Source organism: Diuraphis noxia, unplaced genomic scaffold (assembly GCF_037042655.1).
Source record: "Diuraphis noxia isolate RWA-SAM2 unplaced genomic scaffold, SU_Dnox_SAM2 contig0003, whole genome shotgun sequence".
NCBI lineage: Eukaryota > Metazoa > Arthropoda > Insecta > Hemiptera > Aphididae > Diuraphis > Diuraphis noxia.
In genome coordinates, this window is record NW_028301713.1 from 4019527 (window position 1) to 4041867 (window position 22341).

Consider the following 22341-nt stretch of genomic DNA (forward strand, 5'->3'; position numbering starts at 1 on the left):
AATCGATTTATATTCGTTGATTTTTAATCGTCTATTTTTAGACCAGGTATATCGATAAATTTGACAAGTTATTTTAAAAATTTTACAGCTGTATAGTGTATACCTTGTATTTTAAATTAATTAATATTCAGTACCATAATAAACTACAATCTTCGTAAAAGGTCGCTGTAAATGTCAAGTTATTTGTAGGTACCTATTATATAAGCAGTATAAATGTTTTAAACATCTGATGATAGGTCATTACCTTGAGCTTTGGGTTACTCTTCGAGCTCTTCCATCTTTGATAGTATAATATTATGTTGGGATGTTCCCTCCCCTCGGTCTTACTTTTATTTTACGATGTATGAATTGATAATCAGATGCATAGCAAAAGCAGAGCTGTAAAATCCATACAATAATATTCAAATACACAAATCATTTAAAATTGTATGCTAGGACAACGTTCGACGTTCCGCACGAAATTCGAAAGTTATTTCCATCATTTTATTTGTCAAAAACATTTCACAGATGGTTTTTTGTATTTTTTTTTTTTATAAAAACTTTCGGGAGAGCAGTTTCGTATTACTTAGCTGAGAATTTGTGTTCGTAGCCGGCGCGGCGCACGGGCACGAAAACCTTTTATGCTTTTATACTTTAGTTTTGTTTGAAGTAACTCTTATTATCGTGCGAATGAATAAGAACTCCCGGACATTCACTCGTTCACGTGTGAATATTACCGAGGAATACACACAGTATAATATTATGCACGTGTATAATCCACACGGTAAGTAAACATTATTGGCGTACAATAATATGCTCCAGTACAATATCCTAAAATACGTCTCTTCTCGACATATAATGATTCTACTCCCACGCGTAATGATGATTATTATTACTATGTATAATATTTATGCGTAATGTGTATTGTGGGTCTTTTCGACTGAGTGTTTTGCCGAATGAATATTGCTCTCGTATTTCAAAAGAAACGTTTCCGACAGATCCTATGAATGTCATCATATATAGCTGGTAATGCATATAATGTTTAATATACGTGCACCTATGTACTTACTACTTAGACAGAATATTATTTCGTTTTCGTTTTTGAAACAAAGAATAAAATCAACAAAATCCCATTGTCCACCGTTTAACTATAACTACGACTATAAAATATTCGTAACATCTGTGTATTGTGTTTTTTAATTTTGTATTCCCTATATTAGATTCTGAGTGAGTAGTGATGAAACTTTTAGTCATGTAAGCCAAAATATTAAAATTTTAAAAACATTTAACAACACAATATTTTTACCTGACAAAATGTATTTATTAAATGTTTCACTTTATTTCTTGATACCATTTTCCAACACAATACATTATTTGACTATAGTTAATTTAATCACTTCTAGTCGATTGAGCCAGATTTGTAGATAAACACGAGTAATTTTTTTTATATGTCTAAAATTATGACTAAGGGTACTTCTTTTGTTTTTTCTTTATATGATATTAATAATTGTCAACTATTTAATTTGTATAGATAAATTTCCTGAAAAGTGACAACAAAGTTTCTTAAAACCTATAATGATTTAGTAGAATTCTAATGTGTTATAGTTTTTATTGTGATTATGTGTGTACTACATGAAGTCAAAGAAGATTTTTCGTTTATAAAATCTATGTAGAGACCTACGTACTTCTACGTACTTGACTACCTATTACTTTATGAAGTATTATGAATTAGTAATTCATATATGGTATATACTATATTTTATTAATATGTTTAAAATATTATTTCCATAAACGTATAATATTATTTATATAAATTATATTATATTATTTTATATTTACGTATAAAAATAAATGCACGATTATATAGTTTATAATTTTATATACTAAGAAATTACTAAACCAATTACCACTTAAGTTTGCATAAATATTTTTTGCCATTCAAGGAGTGTTTATTTCAAAACCCTATAGATTGCTATTATTTAAATAATACAAGAATTTCGTTTTGGCTCACCAAATTAGAATTTTTCTTGTTTATTTAATATATATATATATAGGGCATTTCACATAATTACAATGCTGTAGAAATACAATGAAAAAAGCTGTTCATGCGTTGCTGTGATTTTATATAAAAAAAATAAAAATAAATAATACTAATATTTAATTAATTGTTTGTTATTTAAATAATGTATAACAAAAGGAAATGTTTGTATGCTTATAGCTGCTTACAGACACCAAAACTACTAGACTAGTTTTGGCAAAAGTTTCAGCGATCGTTTTTTGAGATATCAAAAAAGTTTAGAGTAGTTTGTGATTTATGTTTAACAATATACCATGTGCTTATCCCATCCGCCACAGGTGGATTTACCATCTCGGTCAAATTAGTTCACAAAGTGAGATACACCAAAGCTGAGATATGCCGGTAGTACCCTGTGTTTTATGTTTCTTCATTTTTTCTCGGACAATGGTTACACAGCTAGTTTTCTATGTTTCTTAATGTCGTTTTAAAAATAAAAGTCAGTTGACCGCAAATCCAAGGTTCATTACATCAGAAATAATATTTTTAAACAATTATTAATACGTATATAGCGTTGGATAGTTTAAGTTGTTTATAAATATTTAAATTGGTGTTCTTTAGCATATACATATAACATATAATATTATATTAATTCAATTATTGTTATTATAATCCTTACTATTTTAAGCAGTTTTCATAACTTTCTTGGAATTCTCATAATTTTTTAATTGTAACCGTTACCGCAATATATCTTTTTTATATACCTATATTAATAATATAGCATTGTAGCTCGACTGCAGCATAGTTAAACATGCATTTATATATTTCAAATATTTTTGAAACACATCATATCATCCTTCAGCTGTTTAATTTAAGTGGGTCTGGCTGTTTATATATACTCAAAGACTCATATTTAATTGGTATGACTATCGGAAATTCAAACAACATTAGTTGTTCAAAAAAATGTATTATTTATGTACCACCAAAAAAAATTAATATTATCAAATCATTGTACAATGTTTTTTAATGATAATTATTGAGAAAAAATTTCTATATTTTTTTTTCTTTTCGTTCTTCAGGGGGTGTTTTGTATTACAAACACGTTGATACGAATCAATGTCACTTGGTATTATTTTAATATGCGTATCAAATACTATGCACAAAAGTCGAAAAACCTTTTCACTCATTACATTTGTTCGTTTGAAGAGACTCTCGAGCAACTGATGAATAAAACACGGACACACTCATTCTCCACTAACCGAGGAACAGTACGTATACGTATCATAATATAATAACGAAAATAATAATAATAATAATAATACGAGGACGATACTGCGGTGCAATAAAAATATATTTATTACATGAAATGTGTTGCATCATCAAATGATTTCGTCCGCATGTAATTATTATTATTGTTTTAAAATAATGATAATAATATAATACTTGAGGGTCTTTTTAAATTTGTGTTTCGCTAAATGAATATTGATCTCTCAAAGGAAACTCTGTGGTAGATATATTATGGTGTTTTATCAAAACTTCACTATAATATTCTATCGTATTACGTCGCGATACGTATAATGTATATATGTGTATTTGCATAAGTATATCTTTTGAGAGGTTTAAAAACAAATCACTATTTGTTTTACCCCCTATATACTATTAGAGTGTATAATACGCATGTGGAGGTACCTATACCATAATACTGTTTGTTAAAATTGTTGTGAACGAATTTAGCTTTGATCTAGGTTTCAGTGATTTTTATACTTTGTATTATATTAGGTATGACTATACGTTAATAATATAGATATAAACATTATATTATGTACTTGATCTAAGAAAAAAAATTGTATTTTCTTATTATAATATGATTATTTAAATGGTAATATAATATATTGGAAACTTAATCCGAATCGAGATTTCCATGTTCTTCATTTTTTCCTGTACGACCCGTATTATAGAACATACCACGTCAATTCCGTTGTGTGTATAGAATATTAACTGTAGGTTAACCTACCTAGGAAATAATTGTAAGAACTGAAAATATATTTTAAGCCCAATGGTTTTCACAATTAATGTGGTAGGTATGGTTTAACTTCCTTCTTATTTTTTCAACTGTCAAACATTATGGTAAACACCATGATCCATCATATATTATATATGATTATATACACAGATTTTTATTTTTTAAATATGCTAATGTTATGATATTATTGGATAGTTTATACAATTTTACTGAGATAAAACTTTTTACCATTTATTTTTATTAAAGAATTTATTTTATTCCGTGAGAATATGATTACTTACTTTGAACTTTTAACAATTCCAGATTAGTATGGCCAGATAATAATATGTTTTATAGCTGATAATTTTGATGGTTAAGTTTTAACCAGTAAAATATTACGCATTAATTTACTATTATCAATTATTCTGAAAAAATTGGCAATGATATCTTTAGATTAATAATATATTTAAATGTTTATTTTACACAAAGTATTCTGGTTATTACATTGAAAAAGATCATCAATTGATGAATAATTAATTTTAGTTGAAAATATAGAATCTTCTATACTTTGGAAATGTTGTTTTATCTACTAATGTTGCTTGCATATCATTTAAATACATTAATATCTATTATAAGTTATAACCTAGAACTAATTTGAAAATTATGAAAATTACAGATAATCTATAAAATATTCTTTAAAAAATATTCTACATATTTCGTTATTACACTTTTTCTAATAAAATTATTTTGTCATTTATTATTTAAAAAAATAAATAGGATTTTCAAACCATGTTTAACTACATTACAGCAATAACTTTTAATTTATTTTATTTTTTTCATGCAGTTAAAATTATACCATTTAATGTTGTATAACAGTATAAGTATAAGTAGTGAATAATATTATGCATTATGTACGTTCAAAGAGTTTTCTATAATGTAATGATACATCTATGATAAAGTTGCGATAACCTATTCAATCTTAATGCATACCAAATCAATACGAACATTATCATATTGTAATTATTAAAATCTATTAAATCAATACAAATAATATATTAATATATATTTAAAAAACAAAATCATTTGAATGAATATTATTTGGTTTTGATGGGAAGAACATGTTTTATTTTATTTACTATCCCTACAGTGTATTTATGAGTATTTTTACATTTTTGTACTATACAAACTCTGTTAACAATAGTATGATTTAAGGGAATATCGTGTTGTTGTGTACGATATATTCTATTTCTATATACTTTGAGTATTTTCAATGCAATTCTAGTCATTCTACTATTTTAGTTCAAAATTAAAGTTGTAGATAGTGATTGTCCAGTTTTTGACAAATTTTTAGAGCCATATTGTACATAAAATTAATAGGTTAAACCAGATATTATCACTTGTATAAGGAATAAGAATTTTGGTCAAATCAATCTGTTTTCGTTGCGTAGTTCACGATTGTGTATCGCATTGTGAAAAAAAGTTATATTTTTCCTCAGACGGACGATTCTAATTGCAATAGTATATCACAATAATACTAGCTCTGATTTTAATTCTGGGAAACTGATTGAAATGTTTCACAATTTTCTCAAAAAAAAAACCCAAATTACATTTTGGATATTATTTTCGGTTCATTACGTGTTATTGCTTGAGATGGTTTAACGTGATTCGGTCATTTAGAATCCTTCTTTCGTACATGCTACGGAGGATTAGAATATTTTTCTAGAATAAAAACCAGGATAAGCATATGATAGCGTCCTTTGAAATCAAAATAACTAGTTTTTGAATATAAGTATACTATAAAATTGCCGAAGGTATCTAAAATATCATGATTTTGTAGACCAGCGTTTCCCAACCTTTTTGCAATGGCGACCCATACATTTAATCTTTATTAGATACGCGACCCCCCCTCCTTAAAAAAAGTATGCCTTAAATAAATAAAATTTTTACTATAATCCATTTTATCATTGAGTTTTTTTATAAAATACAATACGAATACAATATACTGAATAATAATAACTTAATTAATAAATAAATAAAATAAATAATAAAAAAAATACAAAAAATTAGTATAATAGAAAATTTAGTGTGAATATCGACTAGTTACTAGTCATTAGCACATTTACCGATAAGATAAAAAAAATTCCATAATCATAATAACTTTACGTCATTTATTCTACAATACTAGTTATTTATACTATTTATCAATTTACGACTAAAATAACGGTAATCGTAACCGCGAGTCGCGACCCATGGTTTGGGAAACGCTGTTGTAGACATTTAATGTTTTCTTCACTATCTTTCTATTATAATATAGTGTGCGCTTAAATAATATATCTCGCACTGTGACCGACCAATTTCATTTCATTATTTTCACTTCGGGTCGTCGGTGATGGTGACGGTGTGTGGTAACGACTCGGCGCCGCAGCATCATCAATGTTTCCCGCCGCCGAGGTAATTAAGAGTAGCTCCGCCGGACACGTCATCACACCCTCCCACCAATCACCCCTCTTTGGTCCCTGCACACCCACACGCCACCCCGTAAATGTCGCCATAGCGTGTATATGGCGCGAGCGATCCCGTACGTGTGTGTATCACAATATAATGCACGTTTGTGTGTGTGTGTGTGTGTGTGTGTGTATTATACGTGCTAATATAATCATCGGACGGAGAGAGAACAGGATGCAAAGGAAGAGAAGGATCTGGTGCAGGAGTGCAGGGATTAGGGGAAGAGGACACCACATTGTGTTTGCGTACGGAGTAAAACCACCCGAGTAATAATAATGATAATAATAATAATAGTAATAGTAATAATAATAATAATAACAACAACAACACAATGAACACAGGCGGTCGGCCGTATTGCTGACTATAGGGGTGGCAAGTATAGGAGACGAACTTCCCCTTCCCCATCGGTTCATGCCCTTCCCTTAGTCATCGTCAACCACCCCTCCCCACTTACACACATACGTACCCCGTGACGTATAATTAGGATTCACGAATCTTTTTTCCACCGGTGCGTCACGCGCTCGCACGCAGCGCTGCGACAAAGATATTATTATTATTATTATTATTATTATTATATTCGGTACACGCCAACCCACATAATATACGAATAATCTGCAAACGGGTAAAAAAAAACAAAACAGTAACGATAATGATAGTATATATAATCGTAAAATAATAATCATAATAATATAAGCGCCACGGTGGTGACCGACGTGCGATTAATTGAAATTTATCACCACCGCCGCCGACGCCTCCGATCCGGTGTTTGCGGGCCAACGTACAATACTCGCGGGACGACTATAATAATAATAATATCATATGATGCCTATCCTCCCAACCGACGCCGCCGCCTGATCGTCAGACTTGCAAACAATGATAATTATATTATTATTATTATTATTATTATAACGCTCACAACGCGACTGCGAGATGATGTTTTTATTTTTTTACGTAGAATTTAATGATAAAATATTACATCAACAATTACCGTAACCGTATCTTTTATAATAATAAACAATACGTGAGCCACATTATAATATACTAATACCTATGTCATTACGCAGCATCAGTTATTATATTATATTATTTTTGATACGCGTTAGGATTATAACAACGTGATGAAACTATATACGTGTATTATTATTATTATTATACGATTTATATCGCTTTATTATAATAATATAATATATACGAGTATATTCCTGTATTATATTGTCCGCCATGCGCCTGACAGTTGTAGCTTTTTATTTTAATTTCCGTTTTTTACTCTCTCTCTCTCTCTTTCCCTCTTTTTATTCACCGCTTAAATCTTTTAAAAAGACGACCACATCCGCCCAACGTTTTTATTATTACAAACCTGCGGCTGCAGCGCTTCCGTGTATAATATATATGTATACAATAATAATAATAATAATATATTTAAAGCTATTCGCGGTATATATGTATATGTAGGTATGAATGTACGACTTACAATCTTTTTGATCGATCATCCGCCGCCACGAGCCCATCCGTCATCGTATTTATCCGCCGGACCAGCCGCCGTCGCACGTTTCGCACTACTACATTATTGTTATCATCATTATTATTATTATTATTACTATTCACCGCAACTTTACTGTGTTGTATGCGAGTCAGTTATTATTTGTTATATTAATAATATCGCTGCGGCCATATTATACGAGTTCACCGCGTGGTGTCATATTATTATTATTATTATAGAATATATATACCATCCCTCCCACCCCTTACGAGGTCTCGCTAAACCCTTCACGGATGCATTCAACAGGATAAAATATTGGATAGTGGCAATGGAGGTGGTTATTCCACGAACATACACCACAACACCACCAACAAGTATTATAACCACCACGGACCCGCGCAACAGCCTAGTCCAATCAGTGCCGCCGCCGGCCTCACCACACCGTCATTAGCCCTGCCATAAGAAATCGTAATTCGTTCAATCTATATCAATATAGTTCAATATAGGTAGTCGCATAATACAGCAGTTCGTTAACTATTATGGTCGTTATATCCAATCGCTTTCCGCGATGACATACAAACCATACTCGGATTTATCAACTGATACATAAGAAAGTGAAGTTGAAAATATTTTATTTTATAAATCTCTTACGAGATCAGATTTTGAGATTTTTGAGATCTTTTGATTTTTCTATTACTTGAGAATATAACCTCATTGATGTATTCATCAAGGAAATTAAAAATATAAATTAGATAACTATTGTGTGAATTTAAATTTAAAACTACCCACATGAGTACATGACGTTAAAAAAAATCCAAGCTTTCTTTTATAACAGATTAATTTCGCTAAATTGTTGGGATTTTTTTCTATTGAATTTATCTATATTTAAATTAAGCAAATATGTAAATATACCTACAAAAATAACTTATTTAAACAAATCGTGCTCCTATAGACAGCAACTTTTTCGTAGTCACATAGTATAGTTTAAAAGTATTTCTAATATATTTAATCACAATTTTACCATACGCGATTAACTATTACTATTGCTATTACTTTATACTATTGATTGTATTTAAATATTTTTTCATTTGGCTATTTTTTTTTTCAAGTTCATTTAAATAATATATTTTATTATTTTAGAAGCACTTTCAACAAGTACCTATGTAATTCATATATTATACATTGTACTTTCTAAGAGACTTTTGGTTGATATGGGATCCGATGAAGTGGTTATAAATGTTGTAATATTAATTTTTGATTTAAGGAAATGGCATGTTTAATGATAGTCTACTTCCATTATTCTTGTCACTTGTATTACCTATATAGTGTATATTGTATAGGATTTAATATTTATACTCGATACCATTAATTTTTGGCTGAATCGTTTTCGTTGACATACGATTCCTCTGAAGGAAGAAAGTGCTCTTATATTAAACAGTCTTAAAATAGTAGTAGAAACCTACCAGCTACTTACCAACCATATCAAAATATAATATATACGCTCGCTGCAGTGGTGCACACTCATATACTACGGTTTTAGCATAATTATTATTTCTCAACCCGACTTCGTCGTCAGATATATTTTGAATTAATTAGAAACATTCTTGTATGCATCCATCAAATTCCAAAGACGTGTTTTCGCGTAAATATTAAGATAGCGATATGGATATTACTTTATGTTAAAACGAATTGTACTTCAATTATTCAGTTAGGAGATTTTCAATTTGTTTTTCATGTATTATATGTTTAATCAACAAATGGTTCTGTTTTATGTATTGGAGCAGCCGCATAATAATAATCCGTAATTAATACAGAAAAACTTCCATGTCGAGAAATCTCACGGGGCATAAAAAAATTCAAATTATAGAAAATGTTAGTAAATAGAATTAAATAAATTTTATTTGGTTCTCAAAACTATTTCATTAAACGGATAATTATATTAAATGGAATTTTTTGTATTGAAGTTTTAGAATATTTTATCATTTATAATATCCTCTGTGTATTCATTACAATGTCCACAAATTTATTTCCCATGATGGTAGAATTAAAATAATCGAATTAATAAATCTTTAAAATAAAAATTTTACTATAATTTATAGATCCTTTACGGCTTACATATAAAATTAAAATTGTTGGCAAGACTTTAACCCATTTTTTTCCAAAGACTGGTCGTACGTGAATAGGTACTTCTTAGGGCGTTGCTTATCTACGTTACTTTAGTGAACGTAGTCCTTGCTAAAGAAAAAAATGGACTTAAGATGTTTGTTGTAATTGGATTATTTTTAATTTTACGATTATAAACGATTACAAATTCAATTTTAATAGTTATTAGTATAATAATTTATACTATGAATTTTAAATTTTGGCACAAATGTTACGAATCTATAAGAATTTATACAAATATAAACTAAAGGGGAAGTTCATTAAATATCAATAATAATTTCCAATGAAGAAATATATAATATTTTAACATAATGTAGTTAATAAAAAAAAGTATTTATTTAGCTGTACATTTGTTGACATTTAATATTTGATTTTTATTATATATCTTATTTTTTTCGTGCTCTCCTCATCCTCTCCATATTTAAATGGCCATAGTATTCGATGAGTAAAATTAAATATGGCTGCAAAGAAATATCTTTATTCCAATTAACAAATTACTTCTTTAAAATTAAAATTATTTTTACTGGCAATATTATTATTATATTTAGGTCAATATGAATATAAGTCCATCATAACGGGGCTTATGTTTTATGGTTTTTTTTACAGTAACGCGTGGTATTGAAAATCGTTTTTTTTTCGACAAGCCTCGAGCTATCTCAAATAATAATATAATACAATATAATATTGATTTCGATTCAAATTAACTGTAACTGTCGTTGGTTTAATTTTCCGTTCGATCTTACAAAAGCCGACTGGTATTATGTATCAATTTTCATAGGATCGTTATTGTAGATATAATATGTGAATAAAAACCATTCCCCTGATGTGGCCAAAATCTTAAAAATGAACTGAAAAATATTTATTATTCGAACTGCTTAAAGATCAGTGCTGTCGAAAGTCTTCTGCAAAATGTGCGGCCACTTCCACGGCGATCGCTTCCGGTTTAACCGTCAGCTGGACAATTTTATCCACGCGCATCCCATCATCGCAGTCGACCAGTGCTTACTCGTACGCCGCCACCTCACCCGATTCACTTCAAACCGTCCTTTCAAGTCTGCTCACCACTTAAGGCAAACTTCCGTTTCGAACAACTTCAAGGTGAATTAATAAACTTGTATTTTCACTTGTCAGGAATCTCTGCAGCCAGCTAGATACATGAATTATTAAATTAAATTATTTTGTATTGAAGACTGGCCACATGGGGTAGATAATATAACAATTATTTTGTTCGAAACACACAATATTGTCAATTAACTTTTAACATTGATAATTCTCTAATCCATGATAAAATTAACTATAATAAATAAAAATATATATTTTATAAGACATTTATTCTTGATAAATACCAAACTATTAACTATTAACTATTATCCCTTCGTGGTTTACAATAACTAAATTATTTCATTTTATAATTGCATTGCATCGTAAATGTATAACTTTAGACAGTGTAAACAGTCTGTTAATTTATTTCATTATGATAAAATCTTTGTTTAATATCATGATATATCTTAATTTGATATTTTCAAGACAATGTCACTTTTGTTGAATAAATTATAATAATTATTATTGTGTAGGTGCCTTTTATTTTAATAGTCTGGTAAAGTTTCAATTAATAATCAAAGGATTAAATATCGGTGTTTGGTGGTTTATACATTTTCTAACCTTTTACAAAGGTGCCAAAGATATGTACATATTTCAATATAACTAACATCTATAAGTACAAAAACTCATTAGAAATTTAATTTATAGTTTCTTTGAAATCGTTATTATAAAAATATTTAAAAAATGATTAACTATAAGCGTATTTTCAATTCATTATCAACGTTTTTTTTACCTTAAAATTACAAATAGGTACTCATATATAAAACAAAGCATTCATAGCATTTAAATCACGATTTACTAAAAAAAAATAACATTTTATTGTTTCAATTTGTTTTAATTTGTTTGAAATGTTTCATTTTAACCAAGAACGATGTATACTAATTAAAACAAGTGAATTTGAATTATGTGTTAGGATTAATTTCCAATTCTCTTTGCTTAATATACATACCTATACCTAACTACATACCCATTAGACGCAAATATTTATTTTACTTCTACGATTATTTTTATCCCATTCTTCAATTCAATTAAAATGATTTAAATAAATATTAGTCCAATTCTAAATTAAATGATTATTTTTTTTATCTGATTAATATCTACTATACCCGTAATAAATAGCAATAATATTTAAAGTTTGACCAAGAGTTGTGGACCTCCAGATTGATAATGAAAGGAATTTAATTTAATTAGTTATATAATTGATAGGAATAATTTAAGAACTATACTATTTGTGTAAATTGTGTAACTTGGTCAGGGTAGGATATTATAATATTTTGACCTAATATTTCAACTTTTAAATCGCATACCTATTCGTATTGTATTAATGGTTTATTAAATATATTTTAATAGTTTTAACACGTGATTAATATTTATGTACCTATTATGTATTTATGTATTATGTAAAATTTACTTTTTATTATTTAACTAAACCATATATTTGATATTTTATTATTAATAGGTAGTGTAATTATTGAATAATCCTTCAATTTTAAATCAGTATTGTGTTATCTGTTTTATTTGTACTCATTGGAAAAAAAAATAAGAAAATATAAAAAAAATAATATACATAATTCAAATCCATTTTTTAGTATTCGAAATATTCTGTATATATAGTATATAATAAACGACAATAGTTTTGTAAAAGTCACTCTTATTATTATAAAAAAATAAGCATCTTGTATAGATATTCAACTTTTACAATAGACATAACAATAACACTAACATTTAATATTTATAATACATAAATGTACATAATAGAATTAAAAATATAATATCTTATAATAATAAATAACAATTGCATGGACGAACATTACAATGATGGTAAATTATTTATATTTAATTGTCTGGGGCTATGAGCCAAATAAACATTAATATTTTAAACTAAAAGAATAATTAAAAATAATATCATTAAAGTATTAAAATATACGATGTAAATCGGCTTATTTAATTATAAAAGTCGCCTAGTGGCTATATAGTACCCACCAATAACTTTTTATATGCGATGTTGATTATACAGAGTTTTCCAACAATGTAATGTTTATTTAGATATATGTTTTTGAAACGCATAAATTTAAGTACAACCGCATATTATAATATTTAATTGAGACAACAATTTTAGATGGTCGCCAAAAAATCGCGTTCTGTACTTAATTTGACTTTGTTTTGTTTTAGATTCTGAACGAAGTGATGAATGTATTGATTTTACAATGATGTGTGTTTTTTTTTTTTTTTTGTGTCTGTGTACAGCATAACTAGTCGAAATAATGCTTCGATTTCAAACTTTGGGGGTGGTTTCCGATGTAAAAATGAAGATCCTTGGTGCATTATAGAGGTCAAAAGTAAACATTTTCCAACAGTTTTCAAAAAAATCGAGAAAAACAAAAATAAAATGACAGAAAAACGGGAATTTTTACGCAAAACCCGTTTCGACGAAATCGATTTTGTACAAACACTTGAACCATTACTTCGATTCTCCCAATCTTCCATTTGCTTTTTACAGAATATAATACTTTCGTTCATTTGTGTTACATATTCCCATACATATACCTAGACGTAACCAACATTATAGTGTTGGTTGCGTCGGATTAATCAATTTTTATTATATTAATTCTACGACCACACACTATTTAAAAAACAATTGTTCACGTTTAAATAATATTAACATCTTATCCGGAGAACGAGTACAAAAGTGAATCCCTGATACTCAAATTTTATAAACTCAATAATTTTTTATTTCTATATTTGTCAGGTTCGTTAAAAATAAGTTGCTGTCACTTCATGCCACATGTGTACTGGCTAAATCCCTCCACAAAAAAATCGGTCCAACTCGATTTACCACCAATCACACTCACTCTCGTGCGTACGGAATATTTAGCTGACATAGTACTACAGTTATTTTAAGTGAGATTGGTTAACTTCTAGTTCTGATGTAAACTATTTAAACACCTAACAAAGTCATCAGAACTATTATCTAGCTGTTCCCTTGAGCATCGAATCAAATTTTGTTTTATAATTTTATATCGTGTACCTATATACAATATATACAATATATTGCTCATTCTATATATACCTAACGTGTGTTATAGCTTGAGAAAAAAACAATGTTCAGACAACCAACGGCGCTTCGGGGGCGTACATCGTCGTCAAACAAACGACCGTAATAATGACGGTATGTATATATTACTATAATATTCACCTACTACAATATACTAATCATAATAAAGGGTTATTCTTATCGCATATATATTATCGTAATATCGTGTTTTGGTTCGTCCCTCATAGTTGTAGATGACTTTTTTCCCTTCCGTTCGGGGACGTGGTAAAAAACGGAAAGGAAATTAAATTCACACACTCGTACTCGAGACCCGACGGCTGAGCGACTATGTAATAATAATAATAATGTAATACGCATATGTATAGAAAAAAAGGAACCGCAACGTCGGCGTCGTGGCGTGTGAACTAATATAATATACGGCTGCTCCGCGGAATAAAGTTAATTTGCATGGAATTTGAATTTTTATTCGCCTTTTTATCAAATGCGAGGCGTATTTTTTGTACATATATTTTTTTTGCCACTTTTTCCCTCTCGGTAATCGAGAACTATTTCCCTCGCACCTTTCCCCCCACCATCGCTTTATTTCCACCACCATCTTCATCACCGTGTCCGAAATTTCAAAAATACCACCGTCGTTCCGATAGAAAGCCCATTAAACATATTATAATATTATATTCGTCCGTTCCGATGATGATGATGATGATAATAATAATAATAATAATAATGATGATGATATTAAAATGATGACGTCGGTCATGGACGTGAAGAAGGTAGGAATTTATATCAATTGATTTTTTTTTGTTTTAGGAAGTCAGTATTACTTATTATTATTATTATTATTTCGTCATTACCAAATGGCAATACGTTCGATTTTCGAGATGATTATCCAGCCGCATTCTTTACCATATTCGTTACCGACGTCAATGACATCAACGAAGACGCGTTTTATAATTTACAAGCAAACGTAAAATATTGATATTTCTGATATAGCTTTTTATAAAATTATAATTTATTATTTCTATACGAAAAAGAAAAGCTTAATCTCTCCTATAAGAGTGATACTTTTCCGTAAGCGGCCACCAGTCTCGCGTCCGTGTATAATATTATAATAAACGTCGTAGCCACTTCACGAAATTGATCTTTTCATGAAATGGAGACAGAATTTCACACTTCGTGAAGTACAAATACATTTCACGAAATTGTCACTCTAATATTTATTTATGTTATATTTAAAGTGTCAACATTGGGATTTGGGTGGTCTTCTTTCTTCAATTAATTAACTCATGGTTTTTACTTACTCTTAACATTAGACATTTGAATAAAAACAAAAAAATTCATATTTAATACCATACAAGATTTTTTACTTTTAAACATACAAAAAAAGAAACACAATTTTTTCGTAAATAAGTATCTTAAATAAAATTAAAATAAATACTACTTTTTTGAATATGTATATAAAATTGCATGTAATATTAAAATATATGTCATGAACTCATAACTTATGAGTAGGGCTGGGATTTTAATGCCCTAAAAAATTCCAACAAATGTCCTTAAAAAAATTAACTAGAGTAATAAAACGGTGTTTACGACGACAAAATTCGTGCTAAACGTCGAACTATACCATCGGACGTCGATTTTACCGATTTAAAATTATTTAGCAGGAAATACGGATAGTGTTTACTCAAACCTTGTCCAATAATATAATACGAATTACGAGTACCTACTTTATTATAATTTCTAATATTTATATAAAAACCATGTTGGTGTAAAAGTCTTAAAATATAATTTAAAATTCATACTTGGTTTCCAAAAACTCAAAAAATGCTCCAATAACTCTAAAATGCCCTAAAAACTAAAAAATCCCAAAAAATGCAAAATAAATTTTCTTATTCTCATTCATAAGTACATAAAACAAATTTGTGACCAGACGAGCATCGCACAGTAAGCTTTTGAAAACCTTGCAAAGTGCATCGAAATCCCAGCCCTACTTATGAATAAATAAGATTTGTGTATAATATAGGTAACATATAAAATAACCAATATTAATAAAAATAATAATTACGTGAGCTAAATATTAAAATAAATGACCCCTTTGGGAAGAAAATTACACGACGTCCAATTGGAGTGACCATTTCGTACAATAGTTTCGTATTTCACAAACTGTGAAAAAGCTATTTCCACTTCGTGAAATGAACGAATTTTTACGAAAAGATCGATTTCACGAAGTGGTTGGGATATATGCTATAATTATGTATAATATATATTCATAGTATCAATAACGAACATCTAACAAATATATCTATAAACGCCCCCCAGAAATTGCACTTTATCCCTCTCAGTTAATGTTTTCAACACATGTGTAAGAATACACTGGGCGATCGACTTTATTTTTATAGATACCATATAATAGCATATAAATCGATTGTTGATGGTGTATTGGTCGCAATTTGATTCTATTTAATATTTGTATTTCATTCACTTGAAGTTGAACTATACGTATTTCTAAATTTATATTTTGTACTGAAATTGTTTTCAATGTCTGATATTACTACGTTTAATGATCACATTTTAAATAATAATATGATGGTTGATGAAAAAAAAAAAAATGTATAAAGCGAATAAAATCATAGAGACTTAAAGTTTTAACCAAATATCTGTATAATAGATAACATTTTCAGTCACAGTTTAAATTATTAGTAAGTTGGTATTTCCACAAAAAATACGTATTTTTAAATATCGATCTGTTATTTGTTTTAAGTTTTTAACTACGAATTTATTATTAGAATAATATGAGATTAAATGCGCTCTTAGAATAATTCAATACTTATTCTAAAGTGCAATGGGTTTTTGTTTTAAAAGAACGTAAGGATTCGTTTGAATCGCAATAACTCCTCCATGGGCGATTCTGTTGTTGGTATAATAATAATATGGCAATGCGTTTTTAAAACAAAATTATACTAAATCGATTCGTTTAACAGTATTAGACTTATTCAAACGTTCCCGTCTGAATATACACTGGCCATTAATACCGTGGAATTAACAATAAAAAAAAAATTTATACACAAAATAGTAAGAATAATAATAAAATCAACAATAAGTAAGTTTATCCTTATCGAGAGACTGTATCCGACACAACCAGATTTATTAACTTTTGGTATTTCAATGATAAACAAATGCGTTTTGTTCCGCTCAGTTTTAACTAAGTCTACTTTAGTAGACTAATTTGGCATGGCATTTGATCGCTTATCTTGATTACTTTCTTAGTTTATGAAGCATGGAAAAAAGTGTATCTAACTGATTTACCCGCGAATCTGTTGTCTGTACATACTTCGTGTCAACGCAGTGTTACCATATATCGAGCACGATTAACAATATTACATTTTTAATTCGTGGGGTATACCTCGCGCAAAAGACTGGTAATATCGCATTGTTATTTTACCAAGTCGTAACCATGAACAATAGTTTAATAATGCGCGTGCTTATTGTCAAGAAATCGGAGCCATGTGGTGTTAGTATCCTTAGAACAATGAATTCAACGATACCCAACAGACAACAGACATAATATATATGTATATATATATATATGCGTAAGTGAATCGACTAGACATAGGAGTGTATTAGAGTGAAAATATAATTTTAATTATTATTTCTATGTAAGCTCAAGAATAATGTCGTTATGTATATTGCTGTGTACTAACGTATACCGCACAAGATACACATATATATATATATATATATATATAATATACATGATTTATGTTTCCAAACATCATGTATTTTTTTAGATTCTGAACGAAGTGATGAATGTATTGGTTTTATAATAATGTGTGTGTGTTTTTTCTTGTGTCTGTGTACATCATAACTAGTCGAAATAATGCTTTGATTTCAAACTTTGGGGGTGGTTTCCGATGTAAAAGTGAATATCCTTGGTGCATTATAGAAGTCAAAAGTAAATCCATAAATTTTCCAATAGTTTTCAAAAAAATCGAGAAAAATAAAAAAAAAATGACAGAAAAACGGGAATTTTTACGCAAAACCAGTTTTCGACCAAATCGATTTTTTTATATGGTTGTAATTCAAAAACTAATCACTATAAATACTTGAAAATTTCATCAAATGTTTATGTTAGTGATATCTATATACAGTTTAATTTTCAAAAATTTTTGACTTTTTTTGAGTTATTTATACACCACTGAAATTTTCAATTTTTTTGAGAATTTTTTTTTTAAGTGCCGGTAAAAAAAATTAAAAATCGTTTATCATAATTTTTTTTTATAAGCGTTTATAGTTCAAATTCTTACGAAATCTGTCGAAAACGCGTAAATTTGCAAGTAATTTTGAAGTTGAAAAATCATAAAATTGTTTGTGTTTATAACTAAGGATTAAAAATACAACACTAAGTTTTCCTTCAAGTAGGTATAGAGAATTTTAGTAATTATTATAAGAAAAGTTTTAAATGCGTTTTAAATTTAAATTTTTACGATATAGGAGTAACGATAACGATTTATCCTCTATTTTAAAATTATTCAAAAAGTATAAGTCGTAGGTACTCGAATTTTTTTTTGAAGTGTCGATAAAATTTTTTCGGCCCTATAAAAATACTTGAAAATTGAATACAAAGTTCCTCATAAGTTATTCTTATAGTGATTAAAAAATTATAAGAATACAAAGGCACAATTTTTTTATTTATTAACATTTGAAGTTCAAATATTGACAAAAAATCGTCAAAACCATGAATATTTACGAATTATTTTGTAGTTCGAAATTCATAATATTGTTTTTATTTATATCTAAGGTTATAAAATCCAACAATAAGTTTTCCATAAGTTTTGCTTCAAATAGCTATAGATAAAATTTGAAGCGTCATTATAGGAAAAATGTTTTGAGCGTTTGAGTTTTAAATTTTTATGAAATCGCGTAATGATAACGATTTATCCTCAAACCAGGTGTACATATGTATATCTATGATAATTTAAGGTATTATGAATTATGATAACTACATGCAATGTTTTTGGAAAATTTGATTAACCATACCTATGCAAAATGCGACCTAATTGAAAAATAAAATATTTGTTTCAAAATAGAATATATTGTAATATTTATATATAATACATTATCCTAGACTGACAAATCATCTCCGTTCAGAATCATTTTTCGTATACAATGATACCTATCATTGCATTCAAATTTAACCTACCCTAGTCAGAGGTCCATCCCAACCCCTAATGTACAGCAGAGCGAAATCCACTTACCAGCTTTTTTTTTTAATCTAGAAAATTGTATAATCTGTAAAATAATGGTTTAAAGTAAGCTTAAGTGATTAAAGAAATAGATAGAAAAGTTAAAATAATACAGTTTTAAATACAGATTAAAGTAACAAACAATAAGTTAAATTTAGACGGGAAGCAGGCATCTGAAACATCTTGTCAGAAGCCCTCCACCCAGACAACATAAGACAAATAATGACCTTCATTACTAAGTCCAACCTTATCAATAGTATTTAATATGTAACTTATATAACATGTAAATAATTTAGAGTTAAACCTTAAACCCATTGTTGCCAATGGCCATAGTTGCCGAGGCTTAATTTAAATAATAAAAATAAAAAATAAGTTAAATTACAATATTACAATTATTTACATCAATTCGGACAGGGGGCTTGAGCTGAACTTCATGACATGTGGTAATGGGGGTTAGTTTATCAGTAGATCGCATAATTACTAAACAGTCAATAATCTCGCGATATAAGCTAGGCCAAATAAGGAATAGGCGAGGTACCTTGGACAAAATTATTATAATTATATTCTAAAGAATAAAATATAAAATTGGGATGCCAAGTAGATGCTAGTAAATAAATAAACATTTGTTCACTAATACTCGTAATAGGAATGCAAAAGAATGAGTTGAAATCGGAAACTTTCGATCAAACTGCGAATAGATAATTTCAAACACTATTTTGATAGTGAATATATACATATATACATATATACGTATTGCTATTATAATAAAACTATGCATTTTTATGTCAATAACATACAAACACAGATACACACAGATACATTGCAGGGTACTTGCACAGTACGACCATACAGGCATAGGTCGTCGTCTGCATTTTATGGTCCTTGCACGTACTCACGTCACAATAATTATGGGAACTACACTTTCGTGTCATTAGGAGAAGAGAAGTAAAGAGGAGTAGGCCTATAATATAGAAGAGATTCTAATAGACTGCATCCAGACCGAAATTGTCAGAGCCCATAGGTATGAGCAGCACTTTCACGTCAGTAAACTGTTTGAATTAAGAATTCGAACTTTTTTGATATTTTGATCAAACGATATTTGGACTCCAGGCAGTCAAATATTTTCTGAAATCTAATAAATTCTATCGATTGGAATATCTCTGATACATTAGATACACAGTTTTTTTATTTTTTAAATTTTAACAGCTTAATTAATTTAACAAACCAATTTAAATCAATAATAAACTTATTAATTTTGATTAATTCACAAATCCTACTCCATCTACCTTTTCAGATCAACTTTTGTATGCGGGATCGCTACAATATAAATACCGTTAATAATTATTTACGATATGATTTAAATAGAGAATTTTACAACTGCACAATTTTTTTTTTTTTTTATTAATTTTATTATGTCAATACACTGCGTATTTTTACAATGTCATAAATTTACAAATTATACAATTTTAAATAACTTAGCAATTTGAATTGTATTATACCGTCGTTGAATAAATTTTAGTGGGTCGATGCACTTTTGAAAATTTTCCAGTCGGAATATTTATTATACTCAACGTTACAAGGAAACCACATTTAATTATAGTTTGGTGCACAGTTGATTTGGATACTTAATATTATTATGTTAGATTTTGTAATAATATTATCAGGCAATATCAGCTGTCTCAAACATTTTATTTTGCATAAAACATATAACTTTACGGCCTTTATTAATTTATCAAATATTACATTTTTGTTTGCAATTTTATAAAAGTATTTTTACAAATTACATTAGCATAAAACGCTTGTAAAATTAATTGCACACTATTGTTGATTCACTGATAATAATATTATGTTATGTAATATAATTTTGTGAAGTTTATCCTTCTCGAGAATAATAAGTAGTTTGTTTGAAATATTTGGATTTGAACTTAATGATGCATAAATGTTATTTGGTACTTAAGAGATCTCTCAGTATTTTCTAGGCAAGTATCATTCAGCGAGTTTCATTTCTCGAAAGGAAGAGTGATATAAGAGCCATACAAAGGAACTATTCTTTGGCCATTTGATACCTAAAAGATGCGAGAGTGTACTAAGTCATATAATAAGAGCTTTGAAATATTCAGAAAAGTCACGTATTGGTCAAAGACGGGTTTTGTATTGTTTTTCTTCTGTTCTTTGCTGAAAAATATTAGCTTGAAGAAATTATACAATATAACTTTAACGAGGAAAAAATATGATTTTTCTGGAACAAAATCGAACGTTTACTGACTTGGTGAGAAATAGAAAAATAGAAATTTCTTTGAACTAAAATATTTAACGAACGTTAAATAATACATTTCTATGCGATGATAATGCAAATACATTTATTTAATATTGTAATTACCGGTAAATTATCATATTGATTTATAATAATAAAATAATAGAATAGTTTCTTAAAATATCATACTATTATACTATTTATAGTTATAATACAATACCGAGTGATCAATTTCTCATTGAACACTCATTGTTTCTAAAAATACAAATGTTGTCGAAAAAAAATTTACATGGTCGTTAAACAAAATTTTTGTGCATCTGTACGTGATTACTCTGTATAGTGTTGATCCACCTTATTTGCTCATTTGAACTTTGAAGATTTATATAACTCATAAAGTCATAAAATACTTATCCTAAATTTGATATTTACGTATTGAAATACCAAGATATATAATATCCTGATTTTAAATATAAAATTAAAACTGTAGGTTTTTCAAAAACATTCGTACTTTTTGTACACGATTAAATTATTCGATTGAATATTCATGA

At 28.4% G+C, this 22341-nt stretch overlaps 1 protein-coding gene across 8 annotated transcripts in view; it reads left to right on the top strand.

Moving 5' to 3' along the window:
• The first annotated feature begins 398 nt into the window (after positions 1-398).
• LOC107163176 (uncharacterized) overlaps positions 399-22341 on the top strand; it is a 49239-nt gene continuing 27296 nt past the window's right edge. For 5 of the 8 annotated variants that reach the window (XR_016191155.1, XR_016191153.1, XR_016191154.1 and 2 more), the window contains exons 1-4: positions 399-763; positions 3073-3261; positions 11025-11241; positions 14331-14413. The gene's annotated coding sequence lies outside the window, so the exon portion shown is untranslated. The remainder of the gene's footprint in view (positions 764-3072; positions 3262-11024; positions 11242-14330; positions 14414-22341) is intronic. The other 3 variants (XM_089224579.1, XM_089224581.1, XM_089224582.1) reach the window with 3 other exon arrangements.